Source organism: Fukomys damarensis, unplaced genomic scaffold (genome assembly GCF_012274545.1).
Source record: "Fukomys damarensis isolate Sample0158 unplaced genomic scaffold, DMR_v1.0_HiC HiC_scaffold_16, whole genome shotgun sequence".
Taxonomy (NCBI): Eukaryota; Metazoa; Chordata; class Mammalia; order Rodentia; family Bathyergidae; genus Fukomys; species Fukomys damarensis.
The window spans coordinates 12,102,311-12,119,259 of NW_022900928.1; positions in this window are offsets into that span (position 1 = coordinate 12,102,311).

Here is a 16,949-nt window from a genome sequence, read left to right on the forward strand (position 1 = left end):
TAACTTTGGACTGCTTATTAAGGCAGCACGATGAAGGAAGGAGCACACTTGATCTAGAGCAATTGATCTAAGAAAATGACACTGAAGGCCACTCACCAATTAGGAGGCACATGAGCCTCATATACTTTATAAACTCTACAATCCATAAAATATCAGTACATTTCTTCTCCAATATGCAAACTGTGGAAATTCTCCTGGTGTCCCGGCCTGCTCCAATGGCCATCTAGCAAGTCCCACTGCACTCTCCTTTGAGATCCCCTTGGCGTGCTCCTTCTCAGCCCAGGAATCCCTGAGGAGCACCACAGCCTCCCAGCAGGCTTTGCTGCGTCCACGCCTTGTGTGTGACAACAGAAGTGTTCTCCAGAGGATCCACTTTCATTTTGTCATTTCTGGACCACAATACCAGTATTCTGGAGGGGATTTTGAAAAGCTTACGCTGAGTAAAAACTTAAGTAATATTTCTGATATAAATATCAGTGCTTTTTTTTTTTGCTAATTCTTATTTTAAACCCTAAATCAGATTATACTAGAATCTTTTGGCAGATTTTTAGACAATACTCACACACAGGTTTCTTTTTCTAACACAGGTTTACTCATTAAGGGGTGTGATGTGGGTCTATAAGAGAGCTGTAAGGAGGTCAGTTCATCTCTGTAAAATATGCAAATTGTTTTGTGAATGTGCATTTTTCTGGAAGGAATAATCAGATTTTTAGAGTGGTTTAGAACCACTAAGAAGTACACATAATCTCATTACTATGACTTGGTTCTGTCTCTCCCATTGTTGTACCTTAAGTGTTCGTAAAGGTGACGGATGAAGGGCTGGCCTCTCAGGTTCACTCTGGGGGCTTTATAGGGCGGCAGACAGTGTCCGGGTTGTGCTGCCCTGTGTGGAACAGTGCAGCAGGTGTTCATGGCGGTATTTATTTAATCTTACTCAATAGAACGAGCCATACAGAGGCTTAAGCACAGCTTTATGTAGTCCAAATCTTACCGAAGACTGTTATGTCTGCTTACCATTCTTTAAAGCTCAGTTGTTAGCAGTGTGAGGGACACATGACAGACTCTCGGTCCCTTCTCCTTCCTTTTTCCAAAGTCTGAGGAATGGGCCTGAGGTGTGGCTTGGGTATCGTGACTTTCAGCTTCTTCCCCGTGGATCAGAACATCTATCCACAGCTGAGAACCATTGCTCCAGAGCTTCCCCAAGCAATCACGAGATCAGAAGGGTCTGTTAGAAGGGACAGAGGCACTCAGGTCTCAAGATGGTCTCTCCTTCCGCAAGACTGTTCTTAGGAAGCAGCGTAGAAGAGCTGCGGGTCGGCAGCCTTGCCCTGGCTCTGCCGCCTTGCTCCTGGAGGTTCCTAAGGATACGCAACTTCATTCTAGAACTGCAGTTCTGGGTTGGGCAATGTGCTGGCCAGGAGACACTTACAATGTCTGGAGGTGTTTGGTTGTCCTACTGGGGGAATCGCCGCCAGCGTCTAGGGGCCAAGGCCAGGGCTGCTGGATAACATCCTAACATGTTCAGGACAGCCCTACAAACAAAGATGCATCTGGCCAACACTTCAATGTGCCGAAGAAGAAATCATGTTCTATCATAAGATATAGCTCATGGCAGTGCAATGTGCAACCAAACACAGCAAAATGTACCCCTAATGACTAGCATTAAAGTTCCTTGGAGAAGTTGATTATGTTCTTCTCAACCTTTGGTATCTCAGTTTGCTATATTCCCAGGCTGAGATCTTGTTTTTTAAGTTTCTTGATTCTTCCCTAAGGAGTTGGTTGTCAGAGTCTTTGTGTTCAGCTGTCGCCCTTTTCCCCTTTTCTGACCCGGGTGCTTGAGACACAAGCTTACTCTGTCGGGAGAGAAACCATGTACCAAAATTCAGAGAGATAATTCCATGTCCCGGGGGAACTATGATGTTGCCCAAAGGGGACTTGGAGGTGTCTGGGCCATGGACGTGATTGGGTAACACAGTTTCCTGGGGGTGCCAGGCCTGAGGGAGCAGAGGATGATTGTCTTAGGAGATCAGGATGAAAGGGACCCTAAAGCATCTGTCAGGCCGTGGCCCTTCCTTCCACGCCTCACTCCATCCTCTCTATCTGTTCCCCAGGCAGGGCCTGTGCTGCCAGCAGAGCCAGAAGGCAGCCTAAGATGTGTGATTCCACTCCAGGTGGAGAAAGGGAGGGAGCCAGAATGATTTCAAACCTCTCTGGCGCTGCTCATCCAGTGAGCAGCCTGGGCTGGGTAGGGCTGTGCCAGGCAGGGTCAGCCCCTTAGCCCTTCCTTCTTTGCCTCTGTGGCTCCTCTGAGAGTGAACCCTGGAGAACAGGCGGAATAGAGAAGATAGACTTACTTGGCTCATCCACCTGGTAGCGATTCTTCTTCCTTCCCGCCCCATGGATGGTGCCAGAGAGGATTTCCAGAGACCCATAGGCCACGGAGCCCAGTCCACGAAGCTGATGCAAAAGCCCACACCTGGGCCACAAGTGGCCATTTCCCGGTCTCTTCAGATCTGCTGACCTGCTTGAAGGCTCGGTCTCCAGTGCAGCAGTGTTCAGAGCAGGGTCTTGGAGAAGGTGACTGTGCCATCAGCAGATTCAACCACTGAGGGGTTCATGACGTGATTGCATAATGGAGAGAGGGTGGAAACTTTGGAGGCGGGGCCTGTGTGGAGGAGATGGGCCACCAAGGGCTGCCCCAGAAGAACACATTTTCTACGCCCAGACTCTTTCTTCTCTCAGGCATCGTGAGGTGAGCAGCTTTGTCCCTCCATTCACTCTCTGCCATGCCACTCAGCCTCTCCTCAGGCTCATAGCAGGGGACCAAGCCACTGTGGAATGAATCCTCTGAAACTGTGAGCCACAGTAAACCCTTCCTTCTTTTGATTGGTTTATTTGAGACATTTGGGACCCCGACAGAAAGCTGACTCACATAAATAGTAACAGGGTTTACTAGAAGGCTAGTAAACAGAGGAATACATTTAAGGAAGGGTCCCCTGCAGGTTGACCTATGGCTCTTATTGGAATGTCCGTAGCCCATTGGATGGCGGAGAAAGTTTGTAGGGTGCTACAGCTGAAACTGACAAACATGAACCGTATAAACAGGCACAGAGACACATGCACTCTGGAAGGCTGAGGCAGGAGGACTCCAAATTCAAACCCAGCACGGGCATCTTAGCAAAATCCTGTTTCAAAACAGCCGCAGCAGCAGCAGCAACAACAAGGGCACTGGGCACGTGGCTCAATGGAAAGGCTCCGGTTTCAATCCCCAATGCTACAAAACAAAAAAGATGGACTGTATCAGGCGGCAATGGAACTTGACGGAAAGCTGTCCGGGAGTGCAGAGGGGCTTCCTGGGAATGGAGTCCTACAAACCGACTGGGAAGCTGCCCACGTGGGAACAGCAAGTAATAGGTAGCTGAACTCCCTAAGAAGACAGCGGAGGTAGGGGTAGAGTAGAGTTCCAGAGTGAATTGTGTGCCCCTAAATTCATGTGTTGAAGCCCTTATTTCACAGGGCAGCTCTGTTTGGAGGAAGGATGGAATTCCAATTAAATGAAGTCACAAGGGTTGAGCTCTGAACTGACAGCTCTTATACCCCGAGACATTATTCTAGGAGCCTCCACTGACGACGATGAACATGATGCACCATCAGCAAGGGAGAAATGTTAAACGCTCCCAGCTCCAGTACCACAAACAGGGCAAGGGAAGGGGATGTGTGGCTTCAAGTAAATAAGTTAATAACTGAAGCGCATTTCTACTTTGCAAAGAGGACTCCCAAGGGGAGAAGGGTAATCATAGTTAAATTTACAGGCAAAAGACAAATGAGTTATCAAGTAGGAGAGAAATTGTTGATATAAAGTTCGCATCTGAAGGTAAAGGAGGTTTGGAAAGTTGGAAGCTGAATGTTTTCCAAAGTAAGACATAGGTAGGATGCATATGATGACAGGGGCAGGGACATTAGATGGCTAGTGAGAGAAAGCTTGAAGTACTGTTGAGTTTAAGGTTCAGTGTAGAAAAATTCGATGATGCAGAGTGTGAAGGACTGTAATGCTGATACTCAGATGTGCCCAGTTGGATATCTGTTGCAAGTACTGAAGTTGTAGGGTTTGGAGGGGTAAGAAGGAATAAAAGGAAGACGAAATGAATGGCTTTTATAGCAAAATAAATCAAAATTTCCAAGCCTTCATATATGAGGTGTGATCAAAATATATGGAAAATGTTTAAATTAAACAAAATTTATTATAGTAAAATACACATTGCCATTGGTCCCCCTTAAAATAGTACCCCTTCTGGGGCCGGGGGTTTAGCTCAGTGGTTCTGCCGCCTGACTTGCAAGCTCAAGGACCTGAGTTCGATCCCCTGTACCCCCCCAAAATAGTACCCCTTCCTTTGAACTCACACATCCCATTGTTCTTGCCACTTTCTGAAACAGTTCTGGAGTTCTCTTTCATGAACGTCTTACAGGGTTTGATAAAAAATCTGGTGAATGCTATCTAATGGAAAGGCAGGCTTATAGAAACATAATGGTGTGTCCTCCACCCACATTATTCAAGAGATGTGTGACTCCTGGTTCTTCCCCAAGTCAAAATGGCTAACAAAGGTAAATGCTCTGAATGGACTCAGGACATCGAAGAAGCCGTGACAGTGCAACTAAAGGCACTCATGAAAGAGGATTCTAGAACTGCTTCAGAAAGCGCCAAGAATGGCAGGGCGTGGTGGTGCACACCTGTAATCCCAGCATTTGGGAGGCTGAGGCAGGAGGATCATTGCCATTTCGAGACCAGCCTGGACTACATAGCGAGTTCCAGGTCAGTCTCAACTACATAGTGAGACCCTGTCTCAAATATCCCAAAAAAAAAAGAAAAAAAGGGCTAGGGATTTAGCTCAGTGGTTCTGCTGCCTGACTCTCAAACGCAAGGACCTGAGTTCTATCTCCAATACCAAAAACAAAAAGAATGGTGGGGCAAGTGTGTTCAAATTGAGGGGTAGTATTATTATGATGGGGTTTAATGGCAATGTGTTTTTTACTGTAATGAATCAAAGAAACAGTTGAGTTCACTGTATTTTTTATTGTACTTCATATATGTAAAATTCTATAATTAGTATATATTAAAACAATATAATGAAATAAAGCTTGGATATAGAAGTTCATTTTTCAAAAAAAGTTTACTTTTCAGTCTTTAAATGATCAAGTCATTTCACTCAGAGTCCATGATATGAAAAACATTACAGTTTAATTCAAAGAAGGAGGTGCTGTGTTTGCCCTGGAATTTATGATTTACAGCATCACACCTAATCTCCATGCTCACATACACCAATACGCTTGTTATCAATGATCTTGCTTTCCTCTGCATGAAAGAACACATCTGTAGCTCTTCTCTGTTAGGAAAGATTAGAAACTGACTTGTTCTCTAGGGCAGTTTATTTTATGTGTCCACTTGAGTGATCCACAGAGTGGCCAGATCAAACGTTGTTTCGACTGGGTATATGAGAGTGTTTTTGGATGATAGTCATTGGCATCTGAACCAGGGGTTCAGTAACATAGATTGCCCTCCCCAGTGGTTGGGCCTCGTATTGAAAACTGGAATGGAATAAAAGGTGGAGAAAGGAGGAATATACTCTTATTTTTTCCTGCCTAACTTCTTGATCTGAGACATCTCATCTTCTCCTGCCCTTGGACTAGGATTTAATCCCTCTGGTTCTCAGGATCAGACTGTATTTCCTCTTCCGCTTTCCTGGGTCTCTAGATCCATGAGACGTTTCAGCCAATTCCTCATAATTCCCATAATCGGGAAGGAGATAGTCAGAATGAACCCTGGAGTGGTTCTCTGGAGAACCCTGACTAACACAATATCCAATCTTTCCAGCTTTATCTCTTATGGCTTTGATTCACATGCCTCACGGTATAGCCATATTGAGCTACTGTCATTTTAAAACGTTATTGAATTAACAAATATTTAAAACATTCAGGAAAGTTCTTCCATGTAGTCAGGCAGCCAATATTTATTAAGAGTTTACTGTGATCCGGGTGATGGAGGTCAGTGTAAACAACCACCACTAAAAAGCTCATGGCCTTTGGAGTGTGGGCTCAAAGTCCAACATTCCTGTCTCTCTCCATCATAAATCTAAGAGAAGCTGGATCTGCAGAGAAGACGGGGAAGGAGCAGCTCTTAGGGAAAGAAAACTAAGAGAGGTTGACAATCTAGAAGCCCTAGCGATGGGGTGGTTGGTCAGTTGGTAGTGTCCATAGCTACTGAGCTATAGCTAAACTGGCCTTTGACTTAGCAATGTGGGGTCATTGCTGATTTGGTTAACACCAGAGGAACAGATGTAGAGAGAATGGCAGGGGATGTGATAGGAAGACTGGAACATTTCAATTGCAGTGTTGACAGGGACAAGCAGATAGTCGAAGCAGGGGGCAACACAGCTTTGTGAAACAATAATATTTCTGGATATAAAAATGAGCAATTAAAAGAAATACTAGATAAGAACCTCAACTACATCTGAAGAAGAAAAGCAATAAGAGCAGTTAAAACATTGAACAGAGGCTGAATAAGCACAATGGTGTACTACTGGCACATACATAGAAAACGAGTCAGTGCACCAAAGGTCTGAGTTAGATACGAGAATTCAGTATACGATAAAGGTTGTATGTCAGAGTAGTACGTAGCATATGGACTAGTCAGCGAATGCACCTGGGACAAGTAGGTGGTCACCGGAAATAACATAAAGTTGAAGTTGAAAACTTTATATACTGAGTATATTATGCTAGGAGAAATATCAAAGATACTTAGCATTTACAAATAAATAAGGAATATGTTATTACTAATAATATCTGCAGCAAGCATGGAAAATTCTTTTAAAACTCAAAATGGGTAAAGTCATTCAAAGTATATGCAAAACTCAGAAGACACTAAAGAAAATATTAAGAACATAAATTTTTGGCATAACATGACCCCCCCAAATAAAAAATAAATAACAGGTTGGAAAGAATATTTGTAACTCAGTGATGGAAAATGTACTCATTTTCCCTAAGAAGCCTCTTACAAAATGATAAATAAAAGTTCCACAAGCCAATAAGAAAATGATTACTTTTATATGAAGATATAAATTTATGATGCCTAGAAAAGGCAAATGGGTTTTAAACATATAGAAAGATGTAAAACCAAACTCATGATAAAGGAAGTGTAAATTAAAATTTTGCTGAATTGGGCTGGGGACTTAACTCAATGGCACCACACCTGCCTCACAAGTGCAAGGTCCTGAGTTCGATCCCTGGTACCCACCCTGTCCAAATGCTGAGCCATATTTCGTTTATCCAAATTTCACAAACCAGAAGGGTGCTGTTCAAGAGTTGGTGTGAGGCCAAGCACTCTTGTTTCTGGTGGGAGTGTAGATTGTTAGAGCCCTCACGGAAGGTAATTTGCAATGTCCATCAAAATGTATAACGTCTCATACCTTTTCACCATTTAATTTCTTATGTAGGAATTTATTCTAGAGACATGGCACATGTGCCAGAGACATATAAATAAGGCTAATACATGCAGCATAATTGGCAACAACAAAATATAGGTAACAGTCAAAATATGGAAGTGAAAAGTGCATAACAACATATATTTCTTTTTGGGGGGGATACTGGGGATGTAAGAACAACATATATTTCTATGAAAAGGAAAATTCTATCATCTATGTATCTATCCTAGTCAGTCTGCCTAGCTTGTGCTTGATCTTCCTGTTTATTCCTTTCCTTCCGCTGTTCTCCCAGAATTATTACTTTATCCTTCGACTGGTAGAGACAAATTTTGCTTATCCTCCATCCTTACATTCCCTAGAGAAAAGTCACAAGAGGTAAGCGGTTATCTTCTTTGTTAATAATATTGACCATTTTATGGAGCATACTATCTATGTGCAGTTTTGGGGGAAGACCTCCTCCTGAATAAGGGAGAGAATGGTCAGACACAAAGGGAAGAAAGACCCATACATACCCCCCACACCTGATTTTGCAGATACAATTCTTCTCTGCCATACTACGAAACTGAAAGGGGGAGGTGACAATTAGGCAAGACTGCCAGAAAACAAATAATTTGCATGACCATGATTTGGGTAACTACTGTGGATAAGGAAACACTATTACTCAACATGCATGCTATTTGCTGAGAAGGATTAAGCAAGAGGGATTTTTCCAAGGCCAAAGGTTGTTGGATTTAAGACCTCTCTTCCTATGCTGGTAGAATAGCAACTCAAGATGTGTTTATTGGTGGACTTTAGTTTGCTTTATTGGGTGCATTTGGGCCACAGACCAAAAACACTTTGGAACCTTCTCATTTTTTTCCAGAGCTCTGGCTGAGAAGTAAGGGCTAGTGTTTTTTCTTAAAACCCACTTCAATCTTTCATACGTAGTGATTCTAAGGCTATCTTTGAAATTCAAAACCTCAGACAGGGTCTTCTTGACTGCTGTTTCTTTTACTTTGGCACAATGAGGCTCTGCATAGGCATTGTTCTCTGCTCCTTGGTCATGGGAGTCAGCAGCAATGGCTGGTATTCATTCTTCAAGGAGGCTGCCCAAGGTAAGAAGCCTGGAGCTGGAGGATATCCAGCTGTCTTCTCCATGCGCTCCAGCAGAGGCCACATAACTGCTGGCTGTGGATTTTTCTTAGAGAAGCCACCAGTGGGTCAGCAGAGTGTGCTTTCTGAGCCCCTTTCTTCTCTCACATTGGTCTCACGTGGCGCCTTCCCATGGGGTCTCCCTACCAAAGGGCAAAGGTAATGTAGACCCAGCCTCTACTGCGGGTATTGTGTGCAGAGGGACCAGGACTCTAGAGGTGAGCCTTCGCAGTGGGAGCCCACGGATGGCAGACTGCCCAGCCTTAGAGTGTAACTGTGAATTCAGTATATCTCCAGAGGCTCATGAGCTGAAGAAATGCCATGTTCTACCCTACTTGCACACAGAAATTCCACCGTGTTCCAGGTAACTGGCCAATGGCTGGGTTGAGAGCTCCTGGAAATTCAGCCTTACAATGGAACTTGCAGCCATGCGGTACAGAGCCAGTTCTCACCTGTTAGCCATGTGGGCTAAGACAGGGCCAGGAAACTGATGGTTGCCTTTCCTGATGGGAAATGAAGCATACTGGCCAGTTCAATTGTTGAGATGGGAGATTTACATTGGCAGGTTTTATAACACTTAGAACTTCATGTGCTGTTATTAATTCTACTTTTGAATTCTTATACAGTTTCAGTTGAAAGTTTTCAAGTTTCAATTTTGAACTTCATGAATGTGTGTGCACGTGTGTGTGTGTGTGTGTGTGTGTGTGCGTGTGTGTGTTGCTGGAGTGAAACCCAGGCCCTCTTGCATACTAGGCAAACACTGTACCACTGATGAATGTGTGCACGTGTGTGTGTGTGTGTGTGTGTGTGCGTGTGTGTGTTGCTGGAGTGAAACCCAGGCCCTCTTGCATACTAGGCAAACACTGTACCACTGAGCTCATTCGCAGACCTCATGTGCTTTTCATAAACGATAGCCTTTAAGTAGCAATTAAAAAAAAAGAATTTTGGTGGTAACTGCTGAGTTTTTCTCCATATGGTAAAGAGCATCTCCTTCCTCATGTCAACATATTTCAGAATTTGTTGTGTGGTCCACCAGCATTTAAACCTCCTGGGTGTGTTTGTTTTAAAGTAAGTTCGTGGGCCAGGATTTAGCTCAGTGGCACTGCACCTGCCTTGCAAACACATTAGTCCTGTTCCCAAGCCTCTTCTCACAGCGACTGAGACAGAATATTGGAGAGGAAGTGGAGTAGAAATACATTTTAAACATCAGTGAAAAAGACTGTCAGATTTTGCTGTCAAGTACTTGAAGAAAGCTCTTGCTTAGCAGTCTGAAAAGCACTGAATGAATATTAAATATGTATCTGAAAAAGAACAGTCTTTAGTGTCACACCAGAGATAAACTTTTTTTCCTGGTACTTAAATTGTTTCTGAGGTTAGACAACTCCTTTTACAGAACTGAGCATAAAACAGATTCAAGAATCAAACTTCCTCTCCTTCCAATATTAAATAATTGTGAAAAACAATCATCATTTAACAGGAGGACATCAAAAGCTATACATTTTTCTATGAAACTATATGTGCACAGATTTTCAAAGCTGTGAAGATGCAATAAAGAGCACAACAAATTTTGGTCACCTTTTGAATGACATTAAATAGTTTAAAATTTGACTACTGAACAGCACTTTGGATGGTGAAAATACAGGCTGTATATTGTCATATTGAATGTTTTTCTTTAAAAACACAATTCCAGTTCTTATACATATTGCAAAGCAGCCTTAAAGGAAGAAGTGACATCTTTTCTACAGTACTTAAGATACTAAATTCAGAACTGAAAAGCAGTCTAATAGAAACAAAGGCAGGTCTCCACAGCTGTATGATTTCAGCAGCCAAAGCTGGGTGATGGACTGAAACATTACTGTAGAACCTGGACAAAACATACACAATATCACAGTACTAAGCCAAACTGCTTTACACCCAAATAAATAAAACAGGCTACAAAAAGTGGAGAATTTAGCAGGCAAAACTTTATTACAAGCAGCATTTTAAATCGTCATTTTTAAGCCATTGCAACTATTGAAAACATCTAAAACAAATACAAAAGCAAGCTTTTTAGTATTTTACTGATGTGCTTTTTGTCTTTAAGTATTTGTTAAAATTTGATGTCATACGCAAAGTACATATTATATAGCTAGAATGTGAAGAGCGAAGAGCGTATGTAAAGTGCTCCAAGTTTTATTTTAAACTCTGATTTCCTATTAATCCTTCTATGTACTATCCTTTAAGTCACACTTTCATCCATGGTGAAGAAGGTTGAAAAGGTTGCTTAATGTTTTTGTATCTTTAAAAAATGTTTTTATATCTATGTCTCTGAGTTAGTAATTAGAGACCGTGTTGAAAACTCCCAGTTTAGTAAATCAGGTTTAAAGTACACGAATTGCAGAAATTCCAAGTGATGGGGCTGGGGATTTAGCTCACTGGTGCCACCACCTTCCTTACAAGCAGAAGGTCCCCAGTAGAGGTGCCTTCTCCTTCTCTTCCGGCTTCACTCTGCTTTTAGTCCCTGGATCTTATATCTGTACGACCATTTTCCATTTTTCCATCCCCAATATGACAATGCCGCCTCTCCTTTGTGCATGGCACACCCAGACCCACACAAGACAGCCCAGGGCGCTGCAGTTGCCAGTCAAGTCCAATCCAATGAGCAATATCTTCATTACAGTTACCCAGGGACCCCCTCTTCAGGAAGGAACATTTCTCTACATGATTTCAAAAGAGTGCTTTGTCAAGGGTCAAAAATCTGAAAATCAGTAGAAAATGTTCATTCCTCCATCTTTCCAATATGTCACCCGTATTTGTGTTGTCACTTTCCAGGGTCTTGGGACATGTGGAGAGCCTACTGGAACTTGCAAGTAGCCAGTTACCCAAATTCCGAGAGATATTTCCATGCACGGGGGAACTACGATGCTGCCTAAAGAGGACCTGGTGGGATCTGGGCTGCAAAAGTGCTCAGGTGACACGGACTCCTGGGGATGCCAGAGAAGGGCTGCCGGGCTGGTCTGCCTCACTCGTCTGACCAGGGCCCCCCACCGCCTGCCTATGTTCCCAGGGTTGGGTGGCCTTGCAGGGACATGTCTTCTCTCACCCCCACGGAAAGGGTGAGAACCGAGGGGTGTGCAGAAAGAACCCACTGATTCTGGCCTTCGGCCGAGAGGGTCGGTGTTCTAGCTCATCCGTACTGAGGACTTCTCTAGCCTCCTTGCTGTCGTTCCTGGAGTGGGAGGGCAGAGGCGAATGAAAAGGTGGCACTGTGTCAGGTGTCAGGCTCATCCCCTGTCTCCCTTCCTTGCATTTCAGCAATGCCGGGAAGTATTTTCAGGCCATCTTAAACCGGTTTTATTATGGAATGAGCAACTATGGATCAGAAAACATTGAGTCCAGCCAGAAAGCTGAGGAATGGGGCCGACGTGGCCAAGACCCCAATCACTTCAGACCTCCTGGCCTGCCTGAGAAGTACTGAACTTGCTATTCTTAATGCTGCCAGGGATCCAGGCTGTTCATAATGAAAATTGTGAACTCCAACTACAAATAAACTATTAGTCACAGTAGTATCCGATCCAAAGCCGGGGAGAAAGGAATAGGCATGTTGAATTTCCAAAATACTGTCTCGATTTTGTTTCTATTAGGCAAGTTCATGGAAAACAGTCTCTGAGACACACCATTTCTTTGAATCCAGGACAGCAGACTGAAAAGTGCACCACTACTCATATACTACCAAGAAAAACATCTTGCCAATTAAACTAAGACATAATGCTTTGTTATTACTTAGAGCCTTTATTTTGCACTTAATGAAAAAATTCTTTTAGACCTACTTTGTCACAGATTTTATCTTACATTACTCTCTGTATATGCAAAAGGGAAAACAAATTTATTTGAGTATGCTTTAAGTAATGACAAGTGTTTTGTGAATTTTTCATTTTTTTGTATTGATACTTCTTTCGCATTTTTTAAGTTTTCACCAGTGAACATGTTCATTCAACTAAGAATCGTTAAATCTACTATGTTGCCAGGCATGTGGGTGCCTGCCTGTAATCCTAGCATTTGGGTGGCTGAGGCAGGAAGGTTGCTGTGAGGCCAGCCTGGGCTATACCGTGAGTTCAAGGTCAGCCTGAATTACATAGTGAAACCTTGTCTCAAAACAAAACAAACAAACAACAACAACAATAATACAATAATAATAAAAATGATAATAACACCCAAACTACTGTACTCTACCACTCTACTCCAGGCACTCTCCTAGGCACTGAGTACTGAGAACGAAAAACCCAACAATCCAGCTCCAGTTCTCATTGGAATCCCAATGTTGAGATGAGGAAAAACAGTGCTGAAAGGAATCAATAAACTGATGTATATGCTAATCACCTTCATTTGCTCACAACACAATGTATACAAATATTGAAATATCACATGGACCCCATAAATATGTACAATTATTACAGGATTACATGACAATAAAAACATTTAAAAAAGAGATGTGTGTTTTTATAGAGGATCGTTTTTGTGTGTGTGGTACTGGGGATAAAACTCAGGACCTTGCACTTGCAAGGCAGGTGGCAGCGCCACGAGCTAAATCCCTGGCCCATAGAGGATTTTAAAAATGTAATTATGTCTTGAGCTTATTCAATGCTTTTTTTTTTTTTTTTTTGGTACTGGGGGTCAAACTCAGTTTCAATGCTTTTTTGAAAATCAATTGAGGTAATACAGCATTGTTCTCCCTCAGGTTTTTAATGTGATGAGTTACACTGAGCTTTAGTGTTAACCTATTCATTTGTACCGGGGATTGAACTCAGGACTTTGTGTTTGCCAGGCTGGCTAGGTGTCACTGAGCTACATCTCCTGCCCTAAGTTATTCTTACACACCAAGAATACACTGTACTCAATCATAAGGCTTTGTTAAAACTCAGATTTCTGTTAGCACTGCATTTTATTTTGAAATTTACTGTTTTTTGTTTTTTGTTTGGTACCAGGGATCAAACTCAGGAACTTGTGCTTGCGAGGCAGGCAGTGGCACCACTGAGCTAAATCCTGGCCCCGAGCACCTGTATAAATGGGCTTTCTTTGAGATAATCCCATGTATTATTATTAACTACGGTCACCATACCATGCAATAGGTCTCCTCTTGTCTGGGACTATACACTCCGTCAACATCTATGCATTCCTGCTCCACTTTTTATCCCCCTGCCGCGCTGTGATGCCACTGTTCCACTCTCTACTTCCATGAATTTGACTTTTTTGGAGTTCACAGAGTGAGACCATGCAGCACTTGTCTTTCTGAGCCTACCTTATTTCACTTAGCATGATATTCTCCAGGTTTACTCATATTGTCACAAAGGGCAGACTCTCCTTTTTTGGGGGGAGGGTTTGAGTCAGGTCTCACCATGTAGTTGAGACTCACCTGGAACTCACTATGTAGCCCAGCCTGGTCTCAAACTCATAGCGAACTCACAGCGATCCTCCTGCCTCAGCCTCCCGAGTGCTGGGATTACAGGTTTGTACCACCACGCCCGGCCAAACTCTCCTTTTTTAAAACTATCTTGTACACTTCAAAATTTCTGAAAGAATAGATTTAAGTGTTCTCATTACAAAAAGAGATAGGTATGTGTGATGATGAGTATGTTAATTACTTTTCTATAATCACTGTGTAATGTATGTGCTTCATACCTCTTACACTTACATATTATTTGGCAATTAAAAATTTAATACAAATTAATGTTTTCTTTATATGCACATATATAAAAGGTATGTGTGGGTATGCATTTTATTGGGAAGAAATGCAACCAAATAATCAACAGCTTGCCTCGGTATTTAATACCTTTTTGAGCCAGTTGAAAATAACATTTTCTTTTGATCTCCCTCAGTGAGCTGAATGATGGGAAAGGAGAATGAAGCCTTTCTACTACAGAAACTCCACGTTCCCAGGAGCTGCTCATTCTGTTGTTAACTATAGTTCCAGAGGAGGCCATTGTTTTGGGCCGAGCTCCTGAGGGACCCTCAGCCCCAGCAGACCAGACCAACCCAGAATGGAGTCATTCTAGCTGCCACAGAAACAAGTCACTTTAAACATGGGGCAGTTTTCCAAAAGCAGACAGACCAGATTTACAGCAATCAACAAAGAGGGCCCTTGCTTCCTTGATTAGCGATGTTGAACTTTTTTTCAATATCCATGTTGGCCACTTGAGAAGTGTCTAAAAGAAGTAAAAAAAAAAATTTTTTTTTGTACCAGGGATCGAACTTGGGTCCTTGTGCTTGTGAGGCAGGTGGTGGCACCACAGCCTGGCCCTCATGAAGAGTAAAATTTTTAATGTATATCCTGTTTTAATGCTTTTGCTTGTCTATTTATTAATACAACTACTTGTGGATTCTATAACTCAGTGAACCCTGTTTCAGACTCTGATAGCACAAAGATAATATTCAGCAGTTATCTCTCACTTCAGACATTCATTGTGGAGTTAAACCTCGAAGAAATTACTTTCCTTCTTTAAAAATGTACTATTTTAGATAGCATAAATTACAGCCTTAAAGCATGTCTACAAATGTTCTTGATGTAGGATAAAAGAAATAAAGCTAGGTAGAAAGGAAACAAGGGAACTGATTTGGGCGGTTGTCCCTTATTACCTTAAAACATTGGAACCCATCCTGATCTGGGCTCAGCTTACCGGTAGGCTTGTTAATCATTGAGGAAAGTTGGCAAAACAAGGGGTATTAGCCCTAAATGCACCTAATCTGCCTCAACTCCCTCAAGTCTCAGGGCACCAAGATAAGAATAACTAACATAATTTTCAGGGTTTACAGGGACACTCAATCGCCAGCTTTCGCAATATCCAGTTCCAGATGCCTAGAGGTCTACAGAGCTACCATCCTTTTGGGTTCCACCAAAAGCAGAGTCTCGAGAACTCATCATGATGAGTTCACCTCTCCCAGAACCCCCTCTGGAGGGAGGACCACCATCTCATGGGAGCCATATTGTCCCTCCAGCCATAAGGATCCCTCCAGAACTATGGAAACCAAAACAGAGCCAATGGTCCACAGGCCTGGCTCAGCTCAGCAGCGAGTCCTTATAAGCTGGCCTCCTGCTGCCAAGAGCTAGCCAGTCTGCTCTCTGCATCAGTGCTCCCTCCAATCACTCTACCTGAAGTCTTTTTGCTCTTCTTCCTTACTTTCTAACTCTGTCTAATAAACCTGATTGTGCCTCAGACTGAAGGGTCCTGAAATGATTTTTCCACGAATGTGAGTCAAGAACCTATTCAGGGGGCTGGGTTGAGGCTCCCCGATCCTCTGTGAGGTACCCCCACCCCCAGAGTCATCCAGTGACACTGTCACCTGAATAGGAAATCAGTTCATATAGGAAGGAGAAATCTGAAGAGGAAGAGAGGAAGAAGGAAGTCATGCTCATGGATTTTCCAGATAATTTAAAAACTCTAAACAAACAAACTTTAGAAGCAACATATTGTCCATTTAATATTCCTTCAATTACTTTGGACTTCTCTTTCCTTGTAGTGAGTTTTGAGCTTCTCAAGCCAATCTCTTTCTTTTAGTGCTACCTTGTGGAATTCTAGGTCTTTGCCTTACCTACAGTCTCTTTAGTGGCTGTGATGTATTATAAGCACAGTTTTGTAACAGTTCTTTTAACAAAGGAATCTTGAAAGACACAGACTTCGGAGAAAGTTGTTAGGTCTGAGTAAAATTAAAGCTTAATTTTATATTTTATTCCCACCTCCTTAAAGCTTAATTTTAAAAACTGTAATTCTGATGATAATTATTCTTATTAATGTATTAATAATGTGTTGCTTTGGTAGTGAGATTTTAAATTATCTTTCTGTCTCAGAGAGTATAAGATGTATTTTCTGCATTAAGCTGCAGGAGCTAAACTAAGTGCTTTACATGTGTCCATAATGAATATAAACCCATGTCAGAATTAGTCAATTTTCAAAACAGTTTTACAAGGTAAGATCTTTATTGGCCTTATTTTAAATTTAGGGAGCCGTCCATGATCTTCCTGACTGCCTGTCAGACTGGAGTTTAGGTTTCAGATGCCCCCCACCCCCTTTTGAGACAGGGTCTCACGATGTAGCCGAACTCACTGTGTAGCCCAGGCTGGCTTTGAACTCACAGTGATCCCTGCCTCTGCCTCTGGAGTGCTGGGATTACAGGCGTGCCCCACCATGCCTAGCCTCAGATGCTCTTTTTATTTTGTTTGTTTTATTTCTTTCCAGTACTGGGCACTGAACTCAGGACCTTGCACTTGACAGGCATAGTGCCACTGAGCTACATTCTGGGCCATCAGATGCCCTTTTTAGACTTAATATCCAAGAACTCTTTTATTCTTTTTTTTTTTTTTTTTTTGTA